The sequence below is a fragment of the Porites lutea genome, chromosome 8 (genome assembly GCF_958299795.1).
Source record: "Porites lutea chromosome 8, jaPorLute2.1, whole genome shotgun sequence".
Lineage (NCBI taxonomy): Eukaryota > Metazoa > Cnidaria > Anthozoa > Scleractinia > Poritidae > Porites > Porites lutea.
Genome location: NC_133208.1, coordinates 22456974 through 22469473, shown reverse-complemented (window position 1 = coordinate 22469473; position 12500 = coordinate 22456974). Strand labels below are relative to the sequence as shown.

The following is a 12500-nucleotide window of genomic DNA, read 5'->3' as shown; positions in this document are numbered from 1 at the left end:
AATTTGGCGAGATATGTATTTCTAGTTTTACTTTAATTATTATTTCGAACCATTGATTAAAAGTTATATGTCCATCGTTTTCTACATGTTTAAATGTAAAGATCGAATATAGAAAATACAGACACGCACATCGTTTTGGAAGCGTTTTTTGCAACACCTCAACAGCTTACCAGAGCATGTTTTTCCATCGCCGGTGAATCCTGCTTTACATGCGCATGCGTACGATCCAACAGTATTGCTGCAAACCGCGTTAACGTCACAGCTGTAAGAGTTGGTAGAACACTCGTCGATATCTGCATGAGAATTGTAAGTTACGTAAAGCGTTAGAATAACTAATATTAAATCTACCTGATGGTTTACATCTGGTCGCTAAGGTGAATGTATCCATTTTTGTTGTTCTTGTTTGTTTGTTTGTTGTTTTTATGTTTTAACAAATATGGTTTTAGGCTTTTTTTCTAAAATGACATGACAGTGTTGAGCTTTTGCACACAAACATTGCACCTTCAATGGTTTGTCGTCTTGTTTAAGAACCTTTAGATTAGAGTAGGTTGTCTCTTTGAAAAACAATTATTGTGACAATTTCACAGTTACGATATGTGTAGCTCCATGTCGACTAATGGGTCGCTTAGGAAAGGTGGTCGAACATGGAGGATCAACTATATCTCAAATACCGTTGCAAGGTTTTCCATCTCCTGTGTACCCAGCATTACACGAGCATTTGTATGAACCCACGGTATTCTGGCAAACGGAATTGACGTCACAGGAATGGGAACCAGTGGTACATTCATGCAAGTCCAGAAAGTAAGCACGCAAGGGCATCTTGTCAAACAACATGACTTTTTTAGTTAATGAAGCTTGTTTAAAAAGAATATACTATGGTGTAGTTGGGTAGTTAACGTACACTGGCAAAGCAAAAAAAACAAAAAAAGTTTGATAAAAGGAACTTGCAAAAAGGGTCGTAAGCGTGCCCTGAGTTAACGTATGTACTTATGTTCGTTAATAATTTGCAAAGAGGTTTTTAGAAAACCGGGTTAAAAAGTAAGCGGAGGTTAGCGCGACTTTTCCCGTCGTTCCAACCTATGAACGCTTTCTAGTTCTTCTTTTGATTGCGCCGATTTCAGGCTTTTGCGGCCATTTTTAGGTCAATGGACATTTTTTTTCATGCAAATGTGTACGAGTTGTTTCCCTATGTTTCTAATAGCCTGCGTAACCAACCTCGTCCCCAGGGTTTTTCCCTCAAAAAATGGGCGGGGCGGGAAAAGGCCCTGGCATCGGCTGGTCACGTGTCCCCTCGTACACCCTAAAATCCTGGGTCTAATAAATTAGCGCCATGTGAAAAGCTAAAATTATGCGTAACCTCACAGCGCGTGATCTTGGGCGACCTTTTATATCTCTTGACGATTAACGAAAAGTTTTACAAGGTTTCCTTTTTGTCACAGTTACTGGCTACGGTAATTTTTTGCTTTCCTCCTATTTCTATGAAGGGGACAGCGAGTAACATTTGTAAAACTTCTGTTTAAAGAGCGGTATAAATGACAAACAAGCTATCGTAAGTGCATAAAGGTTGTACTGGAAAAGTCCGCTTTCTCGACTCTTCTGATATCTTATTTCAGTTTCGTGCGAAGTGGTCCGCCGTACACAGCTTAGTTCTGTTCACATTAACTCTCAGCCATATCATAGCGACACGCGTTGGTATAGACTTTTCCTGTATGACCTGTATTTTTAAAAAATTCATTGACCTCTGCGATCAAACGACTGGCAACAAAAAAACTTGGGTCTATTTAAAATTGACAGAGCTGTAGTTGATTCCAATCGATCAGTCAATCTTCCCTTTGATATAAGGAAAATCCTTAGTACTTATCCTCGGAAGAGAAAAGATATAAGAGTGCTTCAAATGTTTCAGATCGGCGACCTGTCATCGTTCCTGGTTGGAGGGCTGACTTGCATCCGGCGCGGAGATTTGTTTGTTTTATGGTCGGGTCGTAGAGAAGGCCAGACTTCATAAACATTTTGATGAACAATTCTATTTCAATTAAGTTCAATTTGTTTAATTCACTGCAGATCCTTGAAGCAAAGGCCCGCATTTTTGTTTGACATTGGACAAAATCACTTCCCGCTTGATCGTTCAGTAATTCCACAGTCACGATGAAGTTTAGGGACTGTTCGTTATTTATGCCTAAGGGGGGGTCGGTGATTTTCAAGCAATTCAGGCATATGAAAAATTTACCCCTCCCCGGAAGTGGGTATTTTAAAAACTTACCCCCCCGTTTATGTGACAGGCCCAAAATGTAACCCCCCTACGCCCACCCCTTAGGACGCGACGTGCCTCCGATTGCGAAATTGCGTAGAACACGTGTTCTGGCCGGTTGCCGATAAACCAAAATCCATTGCAAGGTCATTTGTGATCGTGCAGTATGGAAGCTCTAAATAAGGAAAGCAAATTTGCAGCGTCGGTGTTAACGTGGGCCCTGAAAAGATCAGATTTAAGAGAGAAGTCAACGGTAGGAAAGTTTGTAAGGAGCTCATTGCAAGGATTGAACCACGAGGATGTACTCCTGAAACTGGAGACAGTTTTGCTACTATTAAATATCAGATTGCATGTAAAGGGATTTAATAAGTTAATATATATTGGAACCTTTAAATAACGCTACTCCACGTCACGTTTTCTTGGCTTTTCAAACTATAAAGACCAGGCGCTTTGTATTAAAATAGAATTCTCGATACAGAGTTCAACTTTTTAAATATGTCTGCAAAACGGCTACACAAGTGTTGAAACAACAGTTTCTAAAAGCTTACCCCTACCCCCTTATTTGTATTTTAGAAAAACACCCCCCCTTTTTCAGTGACTTTCAAAATTTTACCCCCCCCACTCTAAACACCGACCCCCCCTTAGGCATAAATAACGAACAGTCCCTTAGTCGAAGTACTAGTCGATAACAGTGGGACATAACCTCTTGTGTCAGCGGTGAAGCATTTGACATATTTGTACGTGACAACGTAGAGCCGATCTGCCCTTTCATAAACTTCTAGCATTTGAATAATGGGCAGTTAAATGGAACTTTTTTTACTTAAGCTTTTGAATCGCACACACGCGAAAATATTGACATAGTTCGCGATGTTATTATTATCCATTGTTGCTCCCTTCTGTCAGCGCCAGGGCCTTTTCCCGCCCCACCCATTTTTTGAGGGAAAAGCCCTGGAGACGAGGTTGCTGCATAGCAAGCGTTTCCGTGCGGTTTAGGAGCAAAGAACGAGGAACAAGAGTCAAAGACCGCGCGAAAAATGGCGTAAGTAAAGAGCGGGGAGGGGGTGGGGAAGAAAGAAAGGAAACGCTTGCAGACAAACCCCGGGATTTTGAAAACCGCCCACTTTGCCTGTCACGCCTGAGTTCGCGCACCGACATTTGATGCTGTCATCAACTGTCATAATTGACCAATAAAATGTTTGGCTTTCAGTGGAGCGGAAATGAACTTCAGAGGACACGTATGTGAACCCCAAATATATATATATTTTTTTTGTATTTTGTAACACATGGACGACGTTTATGTTGAAATATCAATGAATCCGAACGATCAATACAGGCTTTGGACATTTGTCTTTTTAATCCGTCTAACAGAACAGTCTGTAAATAACGATCTGAGAGAATTCAACATCCCTCAAAAAAACGCTAACGAGCTGGGCCCAGCATGACACATTGTAGTAAACCATGGCATTCGCGGACAAAAGTAAATCGCTTTTAGTTATTCAGATCTAGGAGGCACTTTGGAAAATAAATTAAACGACCTGAAACCCTTATTTAGTCGCAAGAAGAGCCTTACTTTTTAAAAGAGGTCAAAGAAAACGCTCTTGCATTGGAGGGCAAATCTTGCTGACCAGAATAAACAACAACCACTGAAAATTAATATACGTGTCACGCACCATACCCTCCTCTCAGTATGAAACAAACCTTTGATCGACACATGTCAACATTAAATTGTTCGACTAGCCGAGCCAATCAGGCGCTGCGTTCGCTGGCAAACGCAGGTTTTCAAAACCGAGGGGTTTGTCTGCAAGCGTTTCCTTCCTTCCCCTCCCCCTCCCCCCACTTTCATTTTTTGGCTCTTGTTTCACTTCTCGCGCGGCCAAAACCGAGAATCCCGTTCCTCGGTCTTTCTTTGCTCCGAAACCAAACGGAAACGCTTGCTACGTAGGCTATGTTTCTAACGATGAAAGTGATTGGTGTTACCCTCTCTTCCTTTTCATGCAATCTGTCTAATCATCTGCCTACTATGCTGTAATTGTGTTTCGACCTTATTGAATGTAGATGAAGATTAAGATATATAGTTAAAAATCTTCATAGTGCTACGCTTAGTACGTACCTTTAAAACAAGTGTAGTTGTAACAGTTAGTACATGGCACATCATTCCAAGTGTAACCATGCCTGGCGCCAAGAGTGTGAACACAGTCTTCGTTTTTCCAGTCGGTCAGTCGGTTGCTGTGGGGCCCAGAACCTAAATTTGCCTATTTCTTTGTTTGTCCACACAAAGGAGCCCTCCACACTTCGGTCATTGAGTCCAATCCAAGATCTCTCTCCGTTGTGACGGTGTTGAATGTAGACATTTTCCTCTTGATTGTGAACCGTTACCAAATTGGAACTCATCGTAGAACAGTTTGACTCAGCCGTCAGCCACGAGGCGCATGCACGACTTGTGAAGTAACAGTAACCACCAAAATAACTCCATCTTGCCTGGCAAATATCTGTGATAAAGATATAAAACGACTGTGCAGTTTAGAAATCTCCACACATTTAGTCCCTTAAACACGGACCCTGCGTATAAAAGGACCTTTGCCCTGGGCGAGCCAGCCGCCACTCATTTGAATCGAGACACCGAACTGTCAACATCAAATAACGCGAGACCACAGCTTTTCAAGTAGCAAGACACACTGTTGGCCGTAGCCCTGCTCAGGCTGGAAATAAAGATTAATTAAATCATTTAATGTCTGTAAATAACAAAGATGATCGGCTCTAGTCAGTTGTCACCGCCCAAACGACTTCGGGTGAGTGGATTTTTCATACATTTTTGTTGCGTTGGTGTCTATATTTGTGTCTTTTTTCCCCCATCGCCCGGCAAGCAAGCGCACAGAATCAACGTAGCTTCTGTTTTAATTTGTCCTTTCTACAGATTACTGTGGAGATAAAAGAAGAGGATAGGGAAAGTTTTCTGGAACTTCTTCACAATGCTACGCCAGCTTGCGAAGTGGTTTCCACTAGGCAGGAGCACCCAACGAGGATATAGTTCAAAACCACTTAACATAGCATTGTTGAACGTATTTTAGTATTCAAACGGTAGATATAGGCATATTTTTATCCCCTAAAAACTTTTCATCTGTTCGGATTTCCTAGCTGAAAGTCTATTGATCCGAAAATTGTAGGGATAAAAACTTACCTTCTCGAAAATTTCAGCCAGGAAAAGGCTCCCGAAAATTCTAGGTGGCCTTTTTTAGGGTCAAAATCCCTTAAAAATGGGTAATTATACCATTTTGTGGATGTTCGAAAATCCTAGGAGCGGCAGGCAAGCAAGAAATTTTACAACAAATGCTCCGAAAATTCTAGATCTCAAATCGTCTTCCGAACAGATATTTTCCCGAAAATTGCCGTTGGGTGCCCCTGACTAGGAAGGTGAACGGCCCGTCTTCAAACGGTTAGTCAGGGTTAGTGCGGTAAAAGATCGCTTCTAAAATTTAATTTTCTACAATCACTACAATGTCGTTCTAGTGCAATTAGTTTTTGGTGTTTAACTTTTTCCTTCCATTTAAATATAAGTTTATAGAGAACATTCTTTAAAAAACTAAGATTTCAGATTCAAAACAAGACATGATTTAGAGAAGATTTCGAATCGCGCGCGCAATTCCCTTATCTTTTACCCGCGGAGTGTAGAAGAAATTCGATTCCTGTCTGGGTAACGTGAAGATTTAGGTCAAGACCTTCCCACACGCAATATAATCGTAAAGGAACTAGTCTGTTTCATCCCAGTAGTCAAATCCAAATGCAGCTTACCAAGTGCAGAGGAAAACAGTCACATATTATTTTTCATTTGCAGAAAACAACAATGTCATCTTTTTTTAGCAGACTCTATCTAATTGACATCAACTAAATTTTACATTTTCCTTGTAGCAGCGAAACGTCCACGATTTTCTGTTCCTGCGACTGATGAAGATCAGCGCCGTGAAAATGTAAGCGTTTTTGAACGCTATCGGGCACAAAGCCATATTCCTGTCCCTGGCCCTGCATCACCTAGAGAAGATCAGCTGGAAGATCTCCAAAACACTACAGACACCACAGGCTGTGAATATTGCCTCCAGACTCGGTGCATTACCTTTTCCCCTTTCAAACCACAGGCAAGAGGTAATGCACGGATTAATAATCACATAAAGCGTAGAAAAGACTACAAGTGGTATTGGAGGACACTCAAAGATTGTGGTCTATGGGAGGACCCTGTGTACCAGGCCAGAAAAGAACAACTTGGCTGCCACATCGACGACGTGAGGGAGGTTATGCCACACTGTGTCATCAAAGATGTTCGAGAAAGGTGGCCTAATGCCCCTCATGTCCCATACCAGGGACACCGAAGAGCATGAGGGCCAATTTATTCTGTGTCCTCAAAAAAGCGAAAAATTTCTTTCTTGAAAATTGGTTGGGAAAAAGAAGGGCACATGATCTTTGGTGTATAAGCTGTTGTAGATTTTTAGAAGGTGAGCAGTAAAGTTTTGGCATGGGACACGCCCTTGCGCTCGCTATGCGTGCTTTCTTTGTGAAAAAAAAAAAAAAAGATAATTTTTACAACCTCTAAGCCAGTTGTGCAAGTCTCAAAATTACAGGCCAAAACAGTTTATGAAAGGTAAAGTGGTGTTATTATTGGGTAAACCAACTCTAGGTCAATGCTCATAGTTCTTATAGACCTGAGCCCTGGCCTTCTAGGAACAAGGCAAGATTTCCTTCAAATTAGTCCCAGAGTGCATTACTTCAGTGGACAACCACTGGAATAGTTGTCATAATCAAGTGGTTTGACTGTCATATGCTTTTCGCACTAAAGACCCTCTAAAGGGAACAGTTCCAATATGAAACCATTGTTTGGGGGTCTACGTATCAAACTACCTTGAATAGAGTTGTTGTGTTGCAGAAACATATCATAAGAGTATTAATCACTTAGTCCTGTTTCGATGCCCCCAGTGCTCCATTATTCTATGAGTTTAATTTTCTTAGTATAATTAAAAGTGATATGCTACAGATCGGCTTGTCCATGTTCTCCTTCAAAAATAAGTTAATTCCAGAAGGCTTCATGATATGTTCCTGTCTAGTTCTCAACCTCATTCTTCTAATACAAGAAATGCCATGAATTAAAGATCTCAATTTTCTAGAACCAATTTCAGGAGATTTACCATAGCATATCAGGGCCCAAAGTTTTAGAATACCCTGCTGAACTCAAAGACGAATCTTCAAAAACTGTCTTTAAAAAGAGCATACATACATTTTTAGCTCAACAAGGTAATCTGTCCAAATCATTTCCATATTGTTGATGAATAATTTCTTGTATAGCCATTTTTTTCTCTCTTTTGCGGCAAAGTTTTTGGACTATTAACTAGAATATTATATATATATTTTTGTTATAACTATTAATTTGAATCAATCATTAGATGCCCTAAATTAAGTTAGCCCTGCCCTACTTTAATGGTGAAAGTCCACAGAGACTAAAAAGACATGAGAATTGCCTAGTAATTCCCTGTAAATGATATAAAAATTAACCTACTATCTAATTCAACTGCAATATGCTACATCTGTCACGTATGTCTAATTAACCGTAGGAAAGAATTTACAATTATAGCCTCGCCAACAAGAACCATAGTAGGGCTTATTATTACAAATTCTTATAGAAGTATGTCCAGATATCATCTTTGAAGTCTTTCCACCAGCACCCTGTGTGGTGCAATTCGGTCTGGTTGGCGACTTGTTTGGTAATATTGAAGAGAAGATGTTTCTCTCAGCACATTCTCATTCTATATAAATAAACAAGAAGTACTACATATTATTGTATTTCATTCTCTGCAATAACTTCTGGGGCACACAGAAGCATACACACATACTAATAAAAAACAGTAACATTATTCACTACAAATATTGTATTTTTAAACTTTACCCAGTCAAGAATAGCCAGTTGGATTCTCATTTTATATGAGTCTGCTCGGCTAAAGTGGATTCTCTTTTGGGCATAAATGAGCATCACCAAGTGCAATGTCTCAATCCAAAATGTATCACGACACTGGAAGGATAGACAGAAGTAACACATTAGACTCTTTACAAAAATTCAAATCTAATTTCTAATTACCATGGACATAAATACCAATATTGTGATAATACCAGAGTATAATCTTCAGCATTTTTGTAGACCGTAGTCCCCTCCACTGCTTTCCTGTATGCAGTAATTGCCCTTTCGTTTGTTAGGGGCTTCTTGCTGCATTCATAACCTTCTTCCTGACACCGGGAGTCTTTATTACAATTAGGGTGATCACCCTATTTGAATACCAAAAAAAAAAATGCAAACTGTTTACTTGCTTTTTTCTTCTATGACTATGCAAAATGATTCAAGCAAACATTTTTTTACAACAAACCAACTCTTGCCTTCAATGAAGATTACCTTGTAATGGTTGATGATGTTAAGCATATAACTTTTCAGTTGATTCGCATCCCCATTGCAGTTCTTCATTGCATAATAAATATGTGTTTTGGTGCACTTCACTGTACAAACGAAAGGAAAAATTTGAATTTTGGCAGTTGGTTCTATAATTTCCCATGAATGCCGCCTTCGATGTTGATAATAATCACTACTTCACCTTTATCAGATAATTCAGAGAACCAAGTTTTCTCTGCATCCCTGACTAGGCCACTAGCTACTTTTTTAATGGCCTTTTTAACGCCTTTTCCACCTGCAAATGAAAGACGAACGGACACCCTGAGAACATCAAAGTAACTTGTACCAACTGAGTCACCATACAAAAGAGCTAACATGACCCACTATTTCATTTAGAAATGATGTGTTCAATACATACCATGCGAACTATCATAGGAATTTTTGATCCCCTGGTCATGCAGCCAGTTCTTTAGTGCTGGGACATAGTCGTGTGCCACTTCACCAACTCGATGCCCTCATGACGATATGGCGAGTGAAAGTCACAAGGCAGAACATACTTTAATAATTATTACATTGTAAGAGGAAAGCAGGAAGAAAGGCAACATTCAATAAAGAACTCCTCCTCTGACGCTGAATTACCCATTGATTGTGGTTATCAGTCAAAATAGTTCTCAGACTAAAATTTTACCTCAAGATAACCCCATTTTCAGGATTGGAAAATACGAAGGGCTTTAGCATAGAGCAAGTTGAGCGATTGTCACTTCACATACTTTTTAGTAGATAGGGATCGAGAGGGGAGGGGGTTATTGCGATGTGCAGCTTACCTAGAGCAGTTAGAGATTCCACCACTTCTTTGGTCATGGGGACCTCACGTGTTGCAGCAAATGATAAGTCTTCCTTTGACCAGCTAAGACTGTAAATTACTTTCTTCATCCTGCAAGTAAAGAATAAAAGTCTCCTGAACCTGTTGAATGGTTGGGAAACTCTACGTAAGACGATACAATGTCACAATATTATTACAGTTATATTGTAACAAGTACATTTTTGCACTTCAAAACCTTTCAACTTTCTTTCTTCAAAAGTACAATTAACATTGCTTTCTAACTAGTTAGAGCATGTTCAAAACCTGTCTCCTCCAATTCTGACCTGTGGGATAAAGCTGACACAGTGGTGTGTTGAGCTGCTCTACTGGAGTCATGCCTTGCATCTGTTATAATGACCTGAATTTGGATCAAACATATTAAATCAATGAGAGAAATTGTCATAAAAAAGGAATTGGCAGTCACAACATTTATAACAACCAGAGCCAAGATACTTACAATCAAAGATAATTTTCACCGAGAGACAAATATAGTACTAACATCCCCGTAAGTTGTATAGTTACAATCTTGTTGAGCTTCCCGCCGTGCTTCACGCAACTTCTCTTCATAACAGGCCTCAACTGCATTTTTTATATCCAAGAGAGGAGTAGACTGCCCGTAAAGAAATGAAAGTCATTATGTAAAATAAATGTAAAATAAAATTTTTTAAAGTATTTATAGCAGTAGTACAAGAAGAACAGTGCCTTTTATTTATAACAATAATTATCACATGTGAACAGGAAAATAAAATTTACATCTATTTATCTTCAATTCTTGTCATAGGGGTTCCTGATCGTCTGTTAGGTAGTTTTAAAGTTCCAAGGTTCAAAGCCATTACATACAAATTGCACTAGGAAATCAAGATTGAAGGGTTGCATGAACAATGTAGGAGAACACATTCTGCACATTGTACACTTACCAGTGGAAATGTACTTCTCCTCCACATAACCAATATTCGTGGCCTTGCTGTAATTTACATACTGGGTTTGTGTAAGCCCGGCACTCGTGAAGCCATGTATCATCCTAACAAATCCAAAACACACTTTATATTTTCTGCTCTACCAGAACTAGGTTGATAAAATTCGTATCAACTTCATCGAAATTTACAAGATAAGTTACATACCTAAGATTGACTGTAAACTTCCCCGAGATTACACTACTAGAAAACCGGCGTAGAGAGTGACCGGCAGCACAGCTCAAGCTTATTCTAGCCGCATGACCATGCCTCAGAAATCCCAAGGATTCTGTGTCCAAGGAAAATCCACACAAAGGGCACTTTCCATTATATCTTGCCATGGTGTGCAAAATTTGGGGAGAGTTGAAAAAACTGACCCCCACTCCGCGGACTACCCACTGACCCCAGTCCGCGGACTACTCAACGGACTACTCCGCGGACTACTCTACGGACTAGTCCGCGGACTACCATGCGGACTACCCTAACTAATCAACCAAATTTACTTTCACGGAGAAAAGAGTTAGAAGAAGCGTACCTGCCTACAAGATCACACTTGATAAACAGCCGCCATCTTGATTTTCGCCATTTTACTCGACCCAGCTCTCCTTTAGCCTCGCCCCAGTCTTCATCGGCCACAAGTCAGAGCACGCCGTTCAGCAATGGATGACCGGTAATTGTGTGTTGAATATTCATCCCTTTTAATTTGTTTCAATTGTTTGCCATCGACATTAACAATTGATGAAAACCCACTCTTTTACAACTTCTTTACAATTAGAGAAGCGTTGCGTGACGATCCAAGAACGGAAGCTGCAATGGACGTAGCAATGAAGAAGAAGGGCTGGGTCGAGTAAAATGGCGAAAATCAAGATGGCGGCTGTTTATCAAGTGTAATCTTGTAGGCAGGTACGCTTCTTCTAACTCTTTTCTCCGTGAAAGTAAATTTGGTTGATTAGTTAGGGTAGTCCGCATGGTAGTCCGCGGACTAGTCCGTAGAGTAGTCCGCGGAGTAGTCCGTAGAGTAGTCCGCGGACTGGGGTCAGTGGGTAGTCCGCGGAGTGGGGGTCAGTTTTTTCAACTCTCCCCAAAATTTGTTTCGTGGCGTCCGTGGATGCAATAAAATAGGCTTCATCGGGTTTACTGGCGGTATGCACATCGAAACAGCCTGTTGTATTTTCGCCAGATGACAACACATACGGCAAATCGTCTTGCCCACATAAATCTGTTTCGGTGGCGACGTTGCAAGCGGGACGATCTTGGCAAAACAACGACGACCCGAATGTAAACAAAGAGGAATTATGACCTTCACTCACCATTCCCCTTCGTTCGGACCGCTCGAATGAGTCCAGAAGTCCTTCCACAAGCAAGACATTTCCCATTGGCGTCCGAGGAGTAATATATAGACTGCTCTTCGTTCGCTGCAATCTCGACTTCAACCTCTCGAGTCGCTCTTCCATCCCGGGTTCGAAAGCAAGCTCCAAGTTAAGGTGTACCTTATTCGGGAGGCGCGCGGCGTTGTCAATTTAGCCTTCTTCGAGGGCAAATTATCCATAGCGAGTACCAGAAAAGATAAAGAGAAGGACAAGCAATGCTACGAGATCGATTTGACTCAAGGAGAAAGACAAGTGATGTCGCAACAGAAACGCTTGACATTACTTGTCTTCCGCCATGAAACAAACTCCAAATCAATGAGATTGCTTGAGATTGCATCAAGCAAATCACAGTTTGAGCATACCCCAATATTTTAGACCTCAAATCAAACATACTGAGGGCTCAAGAACTTACAGAAAACAGAGAGGGAACAGAGAAGAGTGTATGGACCTTCCACCGCGCCATTGGTGAAACCGTTGCGAGCGCCAAGTTCAAATTTTTTGCAAAAAACATTTCACATTCTCGATAAAAATTACCAGCATTTACTTGTTTCTTCATTTTCATTTGCACAGGCCAACTACTCTAAGTAGAATTAGACTAGAAAAGTTAAAGAATACGTGTCTTTCTTAAAGATGGATTGTTGTTCTCTTC

At 40.5% G+C, this 12500-nt stretch overlaps 2 pseudogenes; both read right to left on the bottom strand.

Annotated features, from left to right (window-relative positions):
- LOC140947026 (uncharacterized) overlaps positions 1-12500 on the bottom strand; it is a 79226-nt pseudogene that overhangs the window by 58158 nt on the left and 8568 nt on the right.
- LOC140946635 (uncharacterized) lies at positions 5729-12165 on the bottom strand (annotated as a pseudogene).